At 40.3% G+C, this 5803-nt stretch overlaps 1 pseudogene; it reads left to right on the top strand.

The window, feature by feature from the left end:
- Window positions 1–2060: 2060 nt before the first annotated feature.
- On the top strand, window positions 2061–2880 carry LOC117012209 (40S ribosomal protein S3a-like; annotated as a pseudogene).
- The last annotated feature ends 2923 nt before the right edge of the window (window positions 2881–5803 follow it).

The following is a 5803-nucleotide window of genomic DNA, read 5'->3' as shown; positions in this document are numbered from 1 at the left end:
ATTCCTGGCACGTAAAGCCCTGACCTCTCGGTACTGAGGGATTAAAATATCAGGCACAGGGTTCAAACTGTTGTCCTCACGTAGGATGTTAACTTCTTTTATTTGGCTGTCTGTGTTTCTGGCCTTTTAGCGTGTTATAACCATGTAACACTCACGTCAACTAGTGGACACTGGTCTAGAGATCAGGAAATTGGGGTTCACTGCTCTCCTTCCTGCCTTCCCATTTTCATCTCATATTTCTACATTGCCCCATTAGCACTCCGTCCTGGGACTATTGCAGAGCTGAGCACAGTGCCTTGGACAGAAACCTGATGAGAGAATGATACTCAGATGCTTACACCCTTCTTCCATAGTCCCGCCTTTGTCATGAATCGACCCTGCATGTTGACACTACATTTCTTTTGCTTAAAATTCTATAATAACGTGCTGTGGCTCAACTTTGTGCTAGTTACCTAAGAATGTCTTTATTTAAATCTTTGACCAAAATAATGAAAATAAGACATAAAGGACAGAGCTCTGTGATGTTTTGCTATAGTCCTTCCTCTAATTTCCACCCCACTTGTAGATCCAGCCTCTCTCTTTTTTATTTATAAGAATCTCCATCAAATTTAATTCAGTGTGAATTTATTAATGTCCAGAAACTTGAATGAAAGAGGAACACATTGTTTCAACCTTCAAAGAACTGGTTAGATGGAGAGTATGTGTGTGTGTGTATCAGCCAGAGGCAGGGATCAGGGATGCAGGAATTGGGAGGTTGAGGGATAGAAGGAGTGGTTAGGTGAGTATATATAAATAGCCACAGTTCAAAGCATACAAAACTTTACCAAAAAAAGTGCAAAATGCCCCAGGGTTTAAAAGAGAGAATGATTGCACTTGACTGTGGAAGTTCAGAGGGGCTTTAGAAAACAGCATATTCCTTGCTTCTCACGTCACCACTGTTCATCATTCCCATGTCTGTCCTCCACAACTTTCCGTTTGGAGTTTTGACCATCAGTTTATTTCAACTTTTCTCTTTCCTCACCACAGATACCCACCAACTCCTGGCCACTCTTCCACCTTCAACACCTAGAGGATTTTCTCTCACTTTTCCCAGCTATCATCTTCAAACTCTCTAACAATCATGTTAGCATTCCAGGAAGCTGGCTCCACCCTCCATTCTCAACTCCAAACTCAGCTACCCACTTAAGGAGTCACACGTTCACCTTCATCACCACTTGAAATTGCTCCACTCCAATAATGCAAACTTTCTCTGTTGGATGATGCCCTGACCCCTCTTCCATTTCTCTTCTCATTTTACATTTAATAAGCTTTTGTTCTTTGTCCACATTCTGATGTTCATTCTATCCCTTGATCCTTCACAATCTTCTACTACCTCCACCCCAATTTTGGCTTTAGTTATTTTCTTCCCTAGCCTGGAGTTTCTAGTTAGCCTATTAAATAATGCACTTGTTTTCAAGGTAGAATCCCTTGACATGCTACTATTATATCTCTGTCAAACTTCGACTGCCTTGCTTCAGTGGGGGCTTCATAGCGACACTTCCAATAGATTCACATACCAAGTTGCTCAATACTTGAAAGTTTTCATTAACAAAATCAAGTATCAGCTTTTTGTTTTCAATTTTAATTAATTAAAATTAAATAAAATTAAAAATTTATTTTCTCAGTCACATCAGCCACAGTTCAAATGCTCAATAGCCACATGTGGCTAACGGCTGCCATACTGGATAGTGCAGAATGGATGATGTGATGTTCTCTCCAGCCTCATGTCTATCACTATCTTGAGTCTTGCTCTTCCTTCACTAGGTTGTCTAAGGAAGACACATCTTCCTTAACCACCCTATCCCCATTACTCCTCTAAATCCTCCCTACCAACCTCAGGATCTTTTTTATTTTTTTAGTCCCCTCCCCCACCCCCGCTTTCTCATTGCCATCAGTGGTTTCTCCTAGTCCTGATTCCTCCCCGTTTTTTGTATCAGTGGTTCTACAGGACAGAAGCATTAGCATCACCCAAAAACTTGTTAAAAATGTACTTCTCATCTTATGGCTCTCTGAGAAGGACCATGGCGGTTGGCGAGAATAAGCACCTTATGAAACACAGCAAGAAAGGGAGCCAACAAGAAAGTGACTGACCAATTTTCTAAGAAATATTGGTAAAAAGTGAAAGCACCAGCTATGTTCAATACAAGAAATATTGAGAAAACACTAGTCACGAGAACTCAAGGAAACAAAATCACATCTGATGGTCTCCAGGGTCATATTTTTTTAAGTTGAGCCTGGCTGATCTGCAGAATGATGAAATTGCATTTAGAAAATTCAAGTTAATTACTGAGGATGTTCAGGGCAAAAACTGCCTGACTGGTTTCCATGGCATGGATCTTACGCGTGACAAAATGTGCTCCGTGGTCAAGAAATGGCAGACCATGATTGAAGCTCATGTTGATGTCAAGACTACTGACGGTTATTTGCTTCATTTATTCTGTGTTGGCTTTACTAAAAAACGCAGCAATCAGGTTCAGAAGACCTCTCAGCATCAACAGGTCCACCAAATCCAGAAGAAGATGATGGAAATCATGACCCAAGAGATACAGAAAAATGACTTAAAAGAATTGTCAATAAATTGATTCCAAGTAGCATTGGAAAAGACATAGAAAAGACTTGCCAATCTATTTATCCACTCCATGATGTCTTTGTTAGAAAGTCAAAATGCTGAAGAATTCCAAGTTTGAATTGGGAAAACTCATGGAGTTTCACAGTGAGAAAGGCGGTAGTTCTGGAAAAGCTACTGAGGATGAGATAGGTGTTAAAGTTGAACGAGCTGATGGATATGAGCCCCTAGTCCAAGAATCTCTTAAAATTCAGACTTTTCATAGTGACAAATAAAACCCATCTGTGATGTTTTTGAAAGAAAAAAAGAAATGTACTTCTCAGCCTCATCTCACACCTACTGAATCAGAAACTCTAGGGGTGGGCCACACTGTCTGTGTTTTCATAAGGCCTCCAGGTGATTCTGATGCCAGCTACAGTTTGAGAACCACGGGTTTCAAGAAAAGTGCACTTGAAAGATATACAAAAACTAATAAAAGTGGTTACCTCTCTATAGTGGGGGACAGGGGACAAGGTGGATGGATAGAAGGCTCGAAGTGAGAAGTTTTACATTTTTATGACTTTAGAATCATTTAAATTAAATGGTCGAGTCAAGTTTTTTAAAAAGAGGAGGACATTTACAATATACTGATGGGGTTTTCCTACCCCCATTTTGTTTCATTTGGTCTTGGGTAGGGTTTGGACCTCAGTACATTTTAAAAGCTCTCCAGGTGATCCTATAAAGTACACAATTAAATATGTTTTAGTATTTTCACAGAACTGTGTAACCATACCTCAATCAATTTTGTAACACTTTCATCAATCACTCCAGAAAGAAACCCCATACCTATTTCCACTTCCCCCCAACTTTCCCCAGACTTATATTATTTTTTAGATAAACATTTTATTACTAGCAATTGAAGAAAAAATACCATTAACCATGATATATTTAGGAGAAATATATTTTTCAGATATTCATATTAATTTTGGCAATAATAAAATATCTCTCTGGGTCACAGTTACTTCCTTAAGCCTCAAACTTTTTTTTTTTTTTCACTTTTCAAAATACATAGAGTATGCAAAGTTTTCACAAGCCCTCCAGGGGCTTTCTGCAAACAATAGTCAAAGCTGCTTTTGACCTGGAGGTGAACTGGGTCCTCAATGTAAAGAGAAAAAGGATCTCTTCTTATTCCCAACTACTAAAAAGAGTCCAAATTTACACAGGGGTGGGGGAAGCACTGAAGCAAGTCAGCGAATGCTGAATGAAGGCCTCTACCCAAACCAAACCAAAAAGGAAAAAAATAGGGCCCAGAGGCTTTGACTCAAACTATGCTGAGGATCCTAGAAAAAGGCCGGGGAAAGCCACTAGGACAAACAAAAGACGGGAATATTTAACTGAGCCTTGAAGGGAACTTTCCAAACAGCGCCTTCCTTGATCTCGTAGGGCCAAAGGATGATAAAATGGTTTGTGGGCTCTGGCTGGTGCCACAGGGATGAGAGGTTGCCATGACCCCCACCCCTCCCCATTCGTCTCTGAGGACGGCTTTGTTCTTCCCAGCCCTCAGGGCTTGTGTTCTGTTGGAGGCTAGGACAGTTTTTGTTATCGACTAGACATATCAGTTTCAATGACAATCATCCTCCTAAACACACATGCTATTTCTCATGATTTCCTCCTTTGCTCTGAAAAAATGTGAGTTTTAAAGGGAAAGGGAAAAAAAATATGTGGGTAAGAGAAGAAAGAGACTATAGCAACAGGGAAGTGAAATGATGACCCAGAGAACCCTCTCTCTCCCACGCACACGAAGAAATACAATTCTTGAGAGCCGGCACCAAGCAAGTCAACACAGGTTGCCACATAAAGAATCTTGAGACAAAAGATAGACGAGATATCTTGGGAGGGGAGGGAAATTCCACATGCAATGAAGTGAAAGAAGGATGGTGAAGGGCAAAGGACAAGAAAAAATCCCTAGCTAATAACATGTACTTTCCTTCCTTCCTAACACAATGACCCACGTGACTTAATGAAGCCAGTGAGTCCTCAGACTGATGTAAAAGTTCCAAAAAAAATACTCCTCGGCAGAGGCCCCTGGGTAAATTGTGTCATGTCTAATTTCTCTAGTTCCTGTGATTTAGAGCAGACCCAGGATCTGAAATTCACACCAGCTCTTTGTGCGCTGGGTCCGGCACTGGCAGGGCCCAGGCTGGGGGAGCAGGAACGCAGACTTCCTATGTGATTTCACCACCGCAGCCCTGCTTTGTGTCACGTTTAAAATAATTTGCCAGGTAAAAATACACTTCTCAGAATCACAGAGTGAAAAATGTACTTAACAATTCAATCCCTGTAAGTTTCGGATTGACAGAGAAAGTGCAGCCAAGGCTAATTAAATTACCCTACATGTATTTGAATGGTGGTTTCACTGGTGAGTTTATTAATTCACATTATTATCATTGTTATCAATACCACAAGTCTGTAAATTATGTTTTTCATGAGATAGCAGAATGTGCAAGCTGTTCTCTCTTAATTAAACTGTTTAGCTATTGGTTTCTCTCCTGAGCACTGTTCTTAGAAAGCAAGTCTCCTCTGTCCTAACGTCCACGGCCCCAGAGGGCATGTTCTGAGTTATTTTTGTTCATTACTTTTTGGAAATCATTAAAAGCTACAGAGAATATTTTCAACTTCTTTCTGCTTTTACCAATAATTTTCACAATCAAAATAAGTATGGTTTATGATGTCAGATCCTTGCTAGGTAGTTTCCCTGAACTTAACTGATTTGCAAAACTCGGACTCCCAGGTTTACATCCAGTGGAATCAGAACTGCTCTTTATCCCTCAGGGACAATTTGTGGTATATATAGATAAGTTCTGTGCAGTCATATCAGCCCCGTTGTTATTAAAAATCAATTGCCAATTGTATACGTCCTCATTTGTCCAATTATTGTGGACAAATTTGAGAAGAAATCACTGAAATGAGCAAAACTTAGCTGTAAAATACATTATGTAAGCAATCCAAGTCTTCCTGATTCAAGAAGAGTGTTTCAAATGTGTGCAATACACTGCCTAACTTTGGGACAAAACAATTTTGGCTTCTAGGCCTTACTATTCACAACGCGGTCCCTGGACTGGCAGCACTGGCGTCACCTGGAGCCTGTTGGAAATGCAAAATATCAAACCCATCCCAGACCTATTCAGTCAGAATCTGCGCTTTACGAACATCCTCAAC

This window comes from Rhinolophus ferrumequinum, chromosome 20 (genome assembly GCF_004115265.2).
Source record: "Rhinolophus ferrumequinum isolate MPI-CBG mRhiFer1 chromosome 20, mRhiFer1_v1.p, whole genome shotgun sequence".
Classification (NCBI taxonomy): domain Eukaryota; kingdom Metazoa; phylum Chordata; class Mammalia; order Chiroptera; family Rhinolophidae; genus Rhinolophus; species Rhinolophus ferrumequinum.
This window is presented reverse-complemented; position numbering and strand designations above follow the sequence as displayed.